Here is a 14,575-nt window from a genome sequence, read left to right as displayed (position 1 = left end):
GCATTGGTGAAAATAAGATACAAGACAACAACTACACTGTATTAAGGGTGATTGTGTTGCAAAATTGCGTATATATTAAAGGAAATGGCATACAATGGGGACCTTTGCATGAAAATGCTGACGAATTTTCATGAGGGCTTTCATTGTCGTTTAATTGCAAACCAACGTGGAAATGTGGAGAAGTGAACTTGAGAGCGGAAAAATGAGAAACTGAAATGGAGGGATTTGCCCATCCCTAACTGCAACAAAATGCTGCAGTGTGGATTGGTCCTGTTTTGGTCTTCTGCTCAATTCCACCTCCTTTCAGGAGCTTCCATTTTGAGCCCCTTCCTGATTTTCTGTTTCCTCCCCCTCCCCCTCCAAATTGCCAACAGTTGCTCAGCATCCTGTTGTTCCTGAGCATGCTCGGTCCTCATTGGGCTGCCCCCCACCCCCGCTCTTTTCACATCCTCCCCCAATATATTTTCCCTGCTTCTGCAAAAGTTGGGGTTTCCAAAGCCATGCACTTTATTTACCATCTTTGGACTATATATGCAATCATAACCAGGCACTTGAGTTCACAGCTGGTGGTTCCTGTGTTCTGACCAGTCAGTCTTGCCTTTTGCTAACATCCTCCACTGTATTACCCTTCTCACCTCCTAGTTGCGATGGCTATGTTTCTCTCCCTCCATTGTTGGTTGCAGTAAGCCTCTGAATGCCAGCTGCTGGGAATCACAGGTGAGGGAACAGTTGATGTTGAACTCAGGTCCTCCTTGTGGGTTTTCCTATGGAAATCTAGTTGGCTGCTGAGAGCAGGATACTGGACTAGATTAGATGGGCTTTTGGCCTGAACCATCAGCCAGACTTTCCTTCAGTTTTTTCCTATCTCTCTTCTCAGCAGGCAGGCTGTGCATGCACTTGGGACACCAAAATGAAAAATATTGAGAAATTTTTGGAAGGATTTGATTATTATTATTTTTTTAAAAAGCACCAAAGTAGTCATGATGGGGAAAATTAGAACTTGGTTAGACTTCTTACACTTCACTCCAAACTCTCTCTCCCCATTTTTTTGTTATTTCTTTATTCCTTATCCCCACTGAAACTCTGTGTGTGCCCCCCTCACTAATGTAAGTAATGCAAGGAAATTGGATCCTGTCATGTGTTGCACATGACACACATGCATGCACATTTCAGCACACATGTAAGTTTTGGTTTAGCACTGCTTTTATTTTGAATTATATATTGGGGGGCTTTCACAGGTGCCATCCCACGCTGAAGATTGTGGGTGCCCGCAACAAAGGGCTTCAACTTTGCCCATTGGATTTGGGGACCCCCAGCCCTCACAAATATATTATTGTGGGTGCCAAAGCACCTGTGACCCCCCCCCCCGGAGTTGGCTCCAGTGGGGGCTTATAATAGTTTCATTGCCCAGGGATTGGAAAGGTCTTAATCAGCATTGAATATTAGACAGAAACCCTCTCTATAGCCTTCTCAGCTGAATCTCTTTCTCTTCCAACTAGCCTTTTAAGCAGAGATCTTTCCCAGCCTGCATCTTTTTTAGATATTTAGATATTGTTCTAGTCATTGCTGCGTTTGCCACCCTGGGCTCCTTTGGGGAGGAAGGGCAGGATATAAATAAATAATGGTGGGTGGTGTTTTTAAATTGCAGTCAATTGTCCCACCCATTTCTGCTCCTCGCTTCGCCGACTGCTGGCATGTGGCCCCTGGCAGGTTGTTAAGAAGGGCCAGTGGCCCATGGGATGAAACAGGCTCCCTCCCCACTCTGTTCTAGCTGAGGATGCCAGGGATTGAAACTGGAAGATTCTGTATGCAAAGCCCAGGCTGTGCCAATGAGCTGATGCTGCTCCCAAGTCGTGCATTATCATTTCCGTGTGTGCATTTAGAAGCCTATGCAAGAGAGACCTCTTGGTCCCTCCCCATTAAAATGGATCTCTCAGAGACCCGCAGGAGAAGGTTGAAAGCTGAGTGCTACTCTCAATTCATTATTTTTGGAAAGATGATGCCCTATATCTCCTCAAGAGGGAAAATAGGATTGGTGATTTGGCTGAGACAGAGTCACATAAGAATGCAAGAAGAGCTTAGTTGCTGAAACAAGCCTAAAACCTCATTGTAGGCCAACATCATCTGAAGGGCCACAGGTTCCCTGGTTCACTGCCTAGGGAGATGTGCCAGCCTGCAGTTGTGCTGTAATGCACACAGGACAGGCTAGTATAAGTGAGGATGGGTCCTACTTTTAGCCTCAGCAGATCCCGACAGATGCTCAGAAAGCATGCAAGAGATATTTCCTTTCCACTTACCCAACACTGCTCATATCTTTGCCCCCCGAAATGTGAGGGCCGGGTAGAGGCAAGTGCAGACAGTTTGTAAGAACACAAAAAGAGCCTGTCTGCTGCATCAGGCCAAAGGCCCATTGTGTCCAACAACCGGCTCTCCCAGCGGCCGATCAGATGTCCCAATGATAAGTCCATAAGCGCAACCTGAGCACAAAAGCAGCTCACCCCATCTGTGACTGCCAGTGACCTAGTATTGTGACCTAGTATTCAGAGGCATATTGCCTCCGACCATGGAGGGAGAAAACCTAGCCAATTGGCTAGTAGCCAATGATAGCCTTCTCCTATATGAATTTGCCTGACCTTCATTTAAAGTCCTTGAAGAGGCAGCACCAGTCCTGAGAAATGGGACTATCTTTGGAAAATTCAAATGGCCCTTGAGGTGCATACATCTCCTTTCTTTCCCAAGTTTTTTTTTTTTGGGGGGTGGGGGGTGGGGCAATGTTCTTAAACCAAGGAGGAATGCCTTTATTGCTTTTCAGTGTGATGTCAGAAATAGAAACTGCTAAACACTGGAGTGAGTGTGTGTGTGTGTGAGAGAGAGAGAGAGAGAGCGCTTGCCCACTCTTGGTCTGGTTTGTTGCATTACATTTGCTCTTGTGAGCTGGTGTTATTTGGCTCCTGCAGTTTATTTTAATTGCTTTGGAGACCCAGCCTCCGGCTCAGCTCTCTAGCTGCCTGCTGCTAGCAAACGCTCCTCCAAACCCCAAGCATCCCCCAGCTGTACTTTCGCCTGCCAAGAGAGGTGTCTGAATAAAATTGTGTTGTGTGCGGAGAAATGGGTGATGCGTGTACACACAGAGACGCACGCCCCCTACTCGCCGGCTGGCTAAAAATAGCTCTCTCTTGCTCTCTCTTGTACATAGATTTTCTGCTGCTCTAGGTTCCACGCCTCGCTCCTGGTTCGGCTAGTTGGAGATATGGGCGCTCATTAGGGCTTTTAAGAAGGATCGAGATGCGAGCGCTTTCCAAAAGCACTGGAGAAGCACCATCCCCTCCCCAAATGTGCTGCCGCATATCCAGGTGTGTTATGTGTCTTATAACTAGAAAAAAATCTGAATCACATAGGAGGTTGCCTGACAAAGTCAGACAATTGCTCTATCTAGCATTGTTTTGTCTACATGGACTGGCAACGGCTTTCCAGAGTTTTTCAGAAGGGGGACATTCCTGCTAGGGATTGAACCCAGATCATTCTGCATGCCAAGCACATGCTCTACCACAATGCTACAGGCCTTCGCCTTAACACATGAAGATGTCTTGTACTGAGCCAGTCCATTGGTCCAGGATTGTCTGCACTGAGTGGCACGGTTTTTCAGGCAGAGGGCATTCCCAGCCCTGCCTGGAGATTCCAGGAATTGTACCTGGGACTTCCTGCATGCATGGCAGATGCTCTACCACTGAGCTATAGCCCTTCCCAGAACCAGTTCCCTAGCACAGGGTGGTGGGCTCCCCAATCACTGGAGTTCTTCACGCACAGCCTAGGAATTCATCTGTTGTGGATTTCCTGCATAAAGCCAGGGGTTGCTTTACCCACCATTTTTGTTCTGCTTGTTTGTTGTGTTGTATTTTTAGTTGTGGATTTTAGTCTTCTCTATGTGACCTTTTGTTGCCGTTTTTACCTTGAAGGGTGGGATATGCATAACCATCCAATTGTGCAAACAAATCCTTTACGTGCTACTCTTGCTGTGTCGTTAATCTTCCACAAGATGGCACCCAGAGGTACCACGTTTACTACCCTGGATTTAATGAAGGATGTAAATTCCAACTGCAACAGAGAATGGTCCATCTCCAGATGATGCACATTCCCTTCTCCAACTTGAGGAAATCAATGTGATAGGATGACTACGACTTCTATACCCCAGATAGCTAGTATTCTAATAATTAGATCACTTAACCAGGTGAGTCTCTCAGCACCTCAAAATTTATTGTTCATTGGATAGACCTCTCTGAGAGGAGGTAAAATTCCCTTCCCCCAGATTCTAAACTGGGAGCAGCGGCTCAGACCTTTTTTGAGAGAAAGACGGCTACATCAGCTCACAAATCACTCTTTTCTCAAGATTTCCTTGCAGTTTGTGCAATCCAAGGTCATTCAATGGTGCCACAGTGCCTGGCTGTTTAAATTATTTGCACTCTCATCAGAGAGGTGGGCTCTCCTGGTGAGAGTCACCAGGCCGTTTTTGGAGATATAAAGGCTCAGTTAAAAATTTGGCCTTATTAGAACAACATCTGCCCTCCCTAGGAGCTCTCCTAATACCTGAAGAGCTGGTCCTCTGTTACTGGTATCCTGCTACTTGATGAGTTCTGCTTTTTAAAGCCTTGTGCTGTTTCAAACGCCAGTATATACTAATACTGGGCTATAAAGGTAAAGGTAAAGGTACCCCTGCCCGTACGGGCCAGTCTTGACAGACTCTAGGGTTGTGCGCCCATCTCACTCAAAGAGGCCAAGGGCCAGCGCTGTCCGAAGACACTTCCGGGTCACGTGGCCAGCGTGACATCGCTGCTCTGGCGAGCCAGAGCCGCACACGGAAACGCCGTTTACTTTCCCGCTAGTAAAGTAAAGGTAAAGGTACCCCTGCCCGTACGGTTGTGCGCCCATCTCACTCAAGAGGCTGAGGGCCAGCGCTGTCCGAAGACACTTCCGGGTCACGTGGCCAGCGTGACATCGCTGCTCTGGCGAGCCCCGCACCCCGCCGCGGGGATTCGGCGGTTCGAATTCCCGCTAGTAAGCGGTCCCTATTTATCTACTTGCACCCGAGAGTGCTTTGGAACTGCTAGGTTGGCAGGCACTGGGACCGAACAGCAGGAGCGCACCCCACCGCGGGGATTCGAACCGCCAACCTTACGATCGGCAAGCCCTAGGCGCTGAGGCTTTAACCCACAGCGCCACCCGCGTCCCATAATACTGGGCTATATCAAAGGTTAATTCTACTCAGATTGAAAGTGGTGGGCATGTTTAACTTAGGTTTATTAATTTCAATGGATATACTTTGACTAGAACTTATTTGGGGTGCAACCCACTGTTATTTATTGCTGTTGTACCCATGGGCATCTGGTTGGCCACTGTGAGAAGAGAATGCTGGACTAGATGCAGCAGCCAAGATATTCTTATGAGTAACAGGGAGGGAGGGTTGTTGCCTTCATGCCCTGCCTGTGGTCTTCCTGCAGCCATCTGATTGGCCACTTTGAGGACAGGAGACTGGACTTGGTGGGACTTTGGTCTGATCCTGCAGACACCTATGGCTGGGAATGTATCTTGTCTGAAATTCTGGGGACTCACTGTCAGCCAGCGTAGACAATGCTGAGAGGGATGGAGCAATAGTCAGTGCAGTTCTGCTTGCTATGTTCCTAAAGTGCCCTGTGGCATAATGGTGCCACTCCTGGAGATTTTTAAATCTTGCACAAAGCTTCCTTTTCCCCTTTGCTGGCTTGAAAGGGATCTTTATGCTGTTATGTCTCTGCTAGCTTTTAGGGGGGCTTCTCTTATGCTTGTTTTATATTTGCTTATACAGTGGTACCTCGGGTTACATACACTTCAGGTTACATACGCTTCAGGTTACACACTCTGCTAACCCAGAAATAGTGCTTCAGGTTAAGAACTTTGCTTCAGGATGAGAACAGAAATCGTGCTCCGGCGGCGTGGCAGCAGGAGGCCCCATTAGCTAAAGTGGTGCTTCAGGTTAAGAACAGTTTCAGGTTAAGTACAGACCTCCAGAACGAATTAAGTACTTAACCTGAAGTACCACTGTAACTGGTTTTATTATTTTAAATTTATTGTATTTTTTTAAAAAAAATTAGTGAGCCACCCAGATGTATATACTGTAAATGCAAGAAATAAATCAATGCAAGAAATAAATAGCCCTCTGTAATGTAAACAACACCTTTGGGAATCCTTTCTATCCCATCCTCAGGTCTGATGCAGTGGGGGGGGGCACATTTGCGCAGAGTGCAGCAGAATAATATAAGACTGCCATGTGCAGCCACCTCCAGGGAATGTGGCATTGAGGGAGGGGGAATAATAAATCATACTGTTTATTTTTAGAAATGCTGCTGGTAAGCTGTTGGGCATTGCTGCCTATGCGGGATCTCCTATGCACTCACACATCCCTCCATTGCACCACTTAGTTCATCATTGCGTCATCTTGCAACAGTGATTCTTTGGCATGCACGAGAATTGTGTGATGCTGGCTGGGTGTGTTTGCTTGCTCAGGTCCCTGTGGTGGGAGAACTGGCTAGAAGAAGCCGGCAAGAGGAGGCAGTGGCGCATGGGGTGTGTGTCTGTGAGTGTAAATGGCAGGAGCAAAAGACGCAACTTTAGCTCTCCTCTTAATTCAAAAAAGCTAAAATAAAATCATAATCGGTTGGATACATCCTGCATGAGATGTACTACATGGGCAAGCCCCGTGTCTTATGATCACCTTCTACTGCATTTAACTTCGCTGTAAAGATTTATTCAGCGTAGTGTCGTTTATCATGTTCCTCTGTTAGTGCATGTTTGAGAAACTAAAGTGAGGGATGGTGGTCCTGTTAGGTGATTTTTAGACTTTGGGTGTAACAGTCTTCCAGGGGGGCTTTTGGGATGGCAATGTGTCATACTTCTGAATTTAATGATCTAACGGAGACTTCCTCTTTACATGGTAATGTATATTCCTTCACTCCATCCAAAAAAGCCAGCCCACTCATTCTGTTGAGTAGACCCCTGGATAACTGCTCCAAAGATTGGTCTTGACAGTGCAGCTACCAAGGAAGGTGGAATTCACAGGGAGGGGAGGGTATAACACCTCTAGGTAAAGGTAAAGAGACCCCTGACCATTAGGTCCAGTCGTGACCGACTCTGGGGTTGCGGCGCTCATCTCGCTTTATTGGCTGAGGGAGCCGGCGTACAGCTTCCGGGTCATGTGGGCAGCATGACTAACCCGCTTCTGGTGAACCAGAGCAGCACACAGAAACGCCGTTTACCTTCCCGCCGGAGCGGTACCTATTTATCTACTTGCACTTTGACGTGCTTTCGAACTGTTAGGTTGGTAGGAGCAGGGACCGAACAACAGGAGCTCACCCCGTTGCGGAGGTTCGAACCTCCGACCTTCTGATTGGCAAGTCCCAGGCTCTGTGGTTTAACCCACAGTGCCACCCACGTCCCTATAACACATAAAGAAAGCCCTGAACAACTTGAGATGAGGATACCTTGAGGACTACCTGATTCCTTATATTCCAAGTTGATCAGTGAGAGCACCTGGATGGGCACCATTCGCTTCAGAAACCTTATTAGCCCCAACCAGTTGGTGTTGCCAGATCCATGCTTTAACTTTCAGGGATCTCTTGAAGACTTTGTTATGCCAACAAGTCTCTGCAGTTGTTTAAAAATTTCTTGAGTATCCAGCCATTTTAATGATTGTCCTGATATATATATTTTTAAAATAGGTTTTTAAAAATGTTTTTATGGTGTTGTCCACTGCCCTGATGTTTTATGAGAGGGTGGCATATAAATAGTGTTAATAAAAATAAATGGTGGGGAGTCTAGAGGTGAATAACACAGTCTAGGGCAGGCAAGACTTGGGGTTGTAGCCAAACCTAGTCCTACTCAGAAAAGACCCATTGATATTGACAGGCATGACAAACTTATGTCAGTGGGTCTACTCTGAGAAGGACTTAGTTGGAGACAACCCTGAAATTCCACATGCAAGAAGCTACAGGCTTATGGGATCTCCTTTCCTCTAGCACAGCTATAGGCAAACTTGGCCCTCCAGATGTTTTGGGACCACAATTCCCATCATCCCTGACCACTGGTCCTGTTAGCTTGGGATCATGGGAGTTGTAGGCCAAAAACATATGGAATGCCGAGTTTGCCTATGCCATCTCTAGCATCTCAAGGTCCACTAACCCATAGGTCGTCAATCAGTGGGTCACGAGGCTACACCAGGGGGGTTGCAAGGTCAGACCAGGTGGGTCTCAGCAAAGTTAGCATGTGCAACTTTTATGTAAACCCTGTGCCCTTTCTGGTGCTTTTCCTCATCTGGTGATGCATTTCCTCCTGTGTGGTGATGCATAAGTGGACACCCAATGCACATTTCCTGCCCAAAGACATCCTTTCCAGTTGCTTCTCCTTCTAGAGCCTGAGTCTTCCCACTCAATTCCATTAAGCGTTTCCCTCTTTTTAATGATAAACTTCTAGGGAAAAAATAACCAATATTTACAACCCTTATAATCTCCTTCCACATGGCCAGGTGCTTGCTTATATTTATGGGATTTATACTCCACCCTTTACACCACAGAGATGGGAGACCTTTGGCTCTTCAGATGTTACTGAACTACAACTCCCATCAGCCCCAGCAATCATAGCCAATGGCCTGGGATGGTGGGAGCTATACTTCAGCAGCACCTGGAGGGCCAAAGGTTCCCTATGCCTGCTTTACCAGTTGATCCTAGTGTGGGAGTACATCTATCAGAGATGGGAAACCTGTGGTCCTCAAGGTGTTGTTGGCATCTAATGGCCATCAACCCCAGCCACCATGGCCAATAGTCAGCCATAAGAGGGAGTTGTAGTCCAGCAACACTTGGAGAACCCAGCTCCCCCACTCTTAACATGCATCAGGAAAACATCACATATAAGTAACCCAAAATGTATATGTGACTCTCGGTCAGTGCTTTTTTTCTAGAAAAATAGGTGCCAGTACTAACCATGAAGTTGTTGCAATAAGTGCCACACTTTTTAACAACAACAAAATAGAGGTGCAGGTACTGCATACCCTTGAGTACCCCCTGGGGACCTACTGCTCTTGGTCCTCTCAGTAAATTGGGGACCCAGCAAAGGGACCGTCACTGTACTCTGCAAGCATACCTGCCTATGCCCCTGTTGAACCCTTCAGAGGAATGTGTTGAGGTCAGGATCAGGGACAACCAATGTTCACTCAGTGATTCCTGCACTAAGCCATAAGAACCTACTGGATCAGGCCAAAGGCCCATTTGGTCCTGCAATTTCATCTCACAGTGGCCAACCAGGTGACTCAATGGGCAATTCACAAGCAGGACCTGAGTGCAACAGCAACTATCCCCACTTGCGATCCACAGCAAACTGGTATTTGGAGACATCCTGCCTCCAACAGTAGAGGTAGAACATAGCTATTGGGCTGTCTCCAGTTAGAGTAAACCCATTGAAAGTGATAGGCAGGGCTCACTTAGTACCACTAGTTTCAATGGGTTTAGTCTAAGACTTAGTTGCATGCAGCCCACCATAGCTTAGTAGCCGCAGCAATGCTTCCAAATACCAGTTGCTGGAGACCACAGGAGGGGAGCGTGCTTGGTGCTCAGATCCTCCTTGAGTTTCCTGCAGGCATCTGGTTGTCCATTGTGAGAACACAATGTTGGATTAGATGGGCCATTGGCTTGATCCAGCAGGGCTCTTCTTATGTTCTTGGCCATAGATGGTCTCAATCGATGGTTGCCTCCAACTAAGTTTCACTTACAGTAGACCCATGGAAGTTAATGGACCTAAGTTAGCAATGTCCATTAATTTAAATGGCTCTACTTTCTGTAGGACTAACGTTGTATACAACCCAGAGTTTTTTACGCTGGTATTTGGTACCCGAAACCACATCAATGCATTTATCACTGCTGGATAGAACAGAATGACTAACATCTAATGAGCACATTTATGGACATCTGTTCTCCAAATTCATAAAATGAAGAAAACTGGCCAGCTATTTTTAAAATGCAAAGGTGGAAGGGGTTGCAAGTATGCGAATTAATGTAACCAAGAAACCACAGTGAGATCCACAGGGTAGCAGAGGCAGGGACCTACTAACAGATGCTTGATCTCCATTTCTTTTTCTTTCCTAAATTGGGTTGATAGCAATGAATGTAAAGCATTAGTAAGGAGATGAAAGCTTTTACGGGACTACTTAACACCTAGAATTTAAAATAATCAAGAATAAACAAGAAATAAGTAAGGTGGGGGTTGGGGAGCGTGTTTTCCGCCCTTGCCATTTATGCATCCATGCCACCCACTCATGCAAAGAGACATAATAAATCACACACCTGCGTGCGCAAGGCCCCACTGAGCATGCTCCTGCTGCTAGGGGCTACTAAATAATAAATAGCGTGACACAAGCGATAGCAAATGTCAGGGAGCTCTGCCGTGCTTCGGCACAGATCTGCCAGCTACTGCTTCTTGGCGGTTGGGAGATGCACAACAGGACATGCCCCACTTCTGTGGGATATGTCCCACAGAATACTTGGACAGGCAGAAAGGCAAATTCTGTGGGTTAAACCACAGAGCCTAGAACTTGCCGATCAGAAGGTCGGCGGTTCAAATCCCTGCGACGGGGTGAGCTCCCATTGCTCAGTCCCTGCTCCTGCCAACCTAGCAGTTCGAAAGCACGTCAAAGTACAAGTAGATAAATAGGTACCACTCCGGCGGGAAGGTAAACAGCATTTCCGTGCGCTGCTCTGGTTCGCCAGAAGCGGCTTAGTCATGTTGGCCACATGACCCAGAAGCTGTACGCCGGCTCCCTCGGCCAATAAAGCGAGATGAGCGCTGCAACCCCAGAGTCAGTCACGACTGGACCTAATGGTCAGGGGTCCCTTTACCTTTACCTTACAGATAATATAACATCAGGAGAGCCTGCTGGGTCAAGCCAATGGCCCATCTAGTCCAGCATCCTATGGGAAATGGCCAATCAGGTTGCCTACAGGAAAGTAGGACCTGAGTGCAACAACTTTCCAACTACAATTCACAGCAACTGGCATTCAGAGTCCAACAGCACTTGGAGGTCCAAACCTTCCCCACTGTTGCAGGGTAACAAATTTTGGCTGGCCCACAGCCCTCCAGCTAGAAGCCATTGGGCCCCAACAAATGGCTACTAACACTGGTGGCTATCTTCTACTTTCACTGTTGGAGGCAGTAATGCTTCTGAATACCCGTTCCTGGAAACTGCAGAAAGGGAGAGCGCTGTTGCACTCAAACCACGCCTGAGTGGCCACCTGATTCCCTGATTTTGATGTTGCATTTTTATCCTGTAACCCCCCCTTGGGACATTGTGGTGAATGGCACACAAGAAATCCTATAAGAGGCAATATGTCTCTGAATGTCAGTTGCTGGGAATCACAAGCGGGCAGAGTGCTGTTGCACTCAAGTCCTGCTTTTGGGCTTCCTCTGATAGGCATCTGGTTAGCCACTGTGAGAACAGGATGCCAGACGACATGGGCCTTTGACTTGATCCATTAGGGCTCTCCTTATGTTCTTCTTAGGTTTGCACTACTGAGAATGTCTCCTGTCTGAAATCCTACAGAGTCACCGCAAGTCAGTGTGGACAATACTTGGTGGACCACTGTTTTGGCTCAGTATAGGGCAGCTTTCTGTGTTCAGGATCTAGTAAGCTCCTCTGTTTAGGAATGACAACATTTCAATTCTTTCTTGTGCTTTACCCACAATGAGTAGTAAATGAACAGTAAGCAATAGCAATACCAGTAGAATAATAATTGAATTCTGGTGCTGGTACTACTAAAAGGGTATGTAGCTATGTTGCATTGAAAACCACAGAGGCATGCAAATGGCAGAGGCCAACAATCCCCTGAGTTGTGTTTGCTGATGTGATATTAACAGAATGCAAATCCTGCCTGGCACCAGCACTGCAAAAAAACCTACTGAAGACACAATAGTCTCTATGTTCGCCTTGATTTGCATCATGCACAGCCAGTCATGCTTCTAAATGGCTTGGTCTAATGCTACTGGGGCAACATGTTAGCTCAGTCATTGCACATTTTAACAGCTGGATCATGGGATAGCCCACCTGATTCACACTAGTGCAAGTAGATAAATAGGTACTGCTGTGGCAGGAAGGTAAACAGTGTTTCTGTCACGTTGCACGTTACACCAGAAGTGGTTTAGTTATGCTGGCCACATGACCCAGAAAGCTGTCTGTGGACAAACACCGGCTCCCTCGGCCTGAAAGCAAGATGGGCATGGGCACCACAACCCCATAGTCGCCTTTGACTGGATTTAACCATCCAGGGGTCCTTTACCTTCACCTCATAGCTGAGTGGAGATTTGAAGAATCCTGTCTAAAGTCCACCACTAGCCACCACATAATTGTGTACATGCATTTTAATGTATGTGCAAGTTTGGTTTTTTTACTAGGTCCAAAGCAAATAAATTAAGGTATGTTTTTAAAGCCAAAAACAGTCATCCATAGGCATCTGCATATAATAGCCATCTTTATCTTAGAAGGGGTATTTTGTGTGTGTGTGAGAAAAAGGATAGTGCTTGCCATCTGCTTTATTACTTTATGTTGCAGAGCTAGTTTCAATCTTAGTATAATGACAACTGAATTAATGCGATAAAGGGTAAAATCACATTATGAGACTGAAGAAGTGGAGAATTTGAAAAACAGGAGGTTTTAAAGACAGCAGATTTTTAAAGTTGGGCTGGGTGTGCAAAAAAGAGATTCGCCTCATGGTATAAGACATTAAAATAGACGAGAGGCAGTTCATAAGAACATAGGAAGCTGCCTAACATTGTGTCAGACCATTGGTCCATCTAGCTCAGTACTGTCTACACTGACTGGCAGTAGCTCTCTGGGGTTTCAAATGTATCTTTGCTATGGCCTGTTGGATCAGGTCAAAGGCATATCTACTCCAGTGTCCTGTTTTCACTATGGCCAACCGGATGCCCCAAGGGGAAGCCCGAAAGCAGGACCTGGGTGTAGCAGTGCTCTTCTCATTTGTGACTCCCAACAACTGGAGTTCAGGGGCCTAATGCATCGGACAGTAGAGAGAGAGAAAACAGGCAGCCTGGTGAGAAGCCACTGATGGCTATATCACTATTTATTTGTCCAACCGCCTTTTAAAGCCATCCAAGTTGGTGGTCATTGCTACATCTTGCGGTAGTGAATTCCATATGTTAATCATGTGTGATTTGAAGACATACTTTCTTTACTCTTTCAACATTTCTGTTTTGTTTGGTTAATCAGGTTTTTAGTACAGTGGTATCTCGGGTTAAGTACTTAATTCGTTCCGGAGGTCCGTTCTTAACCTGAAACTGTTCTTAACCTGAAGCACCACTTTAGCTAATGGGGCCTCCTGCTGCCGCCGTGCCGCCGGAGCAATGATTTCTGTTCTCATCCTGAAGCAAAGTTCTTAACCCGAGGTACTATTTCTGGGTTAGCGGAGTCTGTAACCTGAAGCATATGTAACCTGAAGCGTATGTAACCCGAGGTACCACTGTACTATGAGGGGATATTTTTTGGAGGGGGGATCTCTCTATTCACTTTTTCCATTCATGATTTTATACCTATGACGTCCCTACCCGCCTTCTAAAAGCCATCTCAGCTAAGTGGGCCCCATGCATAATTTAATGGCAAAACTCTGCACCACTGCTATTTAAAGGTTACTCCTCTCCAAAGTGGTGAGTGGCTACCCCAGTACTTGAACTATTTGTTTAACGTCTTTAAAAGCACACACAACACTTTTACGTTTGGTGTCTCAATCTAAACGTTTCTCTCCCCTAATAAGTGATCATTTTAATGACTCCCACAGGAGTCTTGCTCAAGCTTTTTGGCTAATGATCTTGCTTCACCATGCAACTGTTTGGTTGCCTGATCCCTGGAGTGGCAGCTTAGAAGAAGTTTTTGCTCCATGTATGCTCTGTTGCATGGAAACATCCATTTTACAAGTTCATTTGTGAAGTAACAGGTGCTGACTCGAGAGGCTGATCAGGGTTCCCTTGTTGACGAGAAGCCGGGCCTGTGCTGTAATTGGATCCTGGAGGACGAGGAGAGTGTGCAGAACATCTCATGCTGTTTGGGAGCATGGCCAGGGTGTGTATGTGTGGGGAGAGACACGCTCCCTTGAACAAAAACAAGGCTGAAACAAAGGTGTTGCAGGCTGCTGCTGGAATAGCCTCAAAATATACACTATACTTTTAAAGGATATTTCTGAGGAGAGTTGGGAAAGGTTAAGAAAAAGGCCACAAAAATTATCAAGGTATCAAGCAACTCCCCTATGAGGAAAGGTTGCAACATTTGTGATTTTTTTAGTTTAAAAGCAATAAAGAAAGAAGTGACATGATAGAAGTTTATAATGTTATGCATGGCATGGGGTAGATAGAAAAAGGTTTTCCTTTCTCTCTCCTAACACTAGAAATTTGGAGATCCAGTGAAGCTGAAGGTTGGAAGCTTCAGGACAGATAAAACAAAGGATTGCTTCACACGTCACATAGTCAAATTATGGAACTAATTCTCACAGGAGATAGT

General features: G+C 46.2%; 1 long non-coding RNA gene across 1 annotated transcript; it reads left to right on the top strand.

Annotated features, from left to right (window-relative positions):
- The first annotated feature begins 2,415 nt into the window (after positions 1–2,415).
- On the top strand, positions 2,416–14,422 carry LOC310683982. The gene is made up of 3 exons (XR_014514619.1): positions 2,416–2,712; positions 3,197–3,353; positions 14,016–14,422. It is a non-coding gene; the product is annotated as an uncharacterized lncRNA (long non-coding RNA).
- Positions 14,423–14,575: the final 153 nt, after the last annotated feature.

The sequence above is a fragment of the Podarcis tiliguerta genome, assembly GCF_965153285.1.
Source record: "Podarcis tiliguerta genome assembly, chromosome: 8".
Taxonomy (NCBI): domain Eukaryota; kingdom Metazoa; phylum Chordata; class Lepidosauria; order Squamata; family Lacertidae; genus Podarcis; species Podarcis tiliguerta.
Note: the sequence above shows the minus strand (reverse complement) of the source record. Positions and strands in the feature narration are given on the sequence as shown.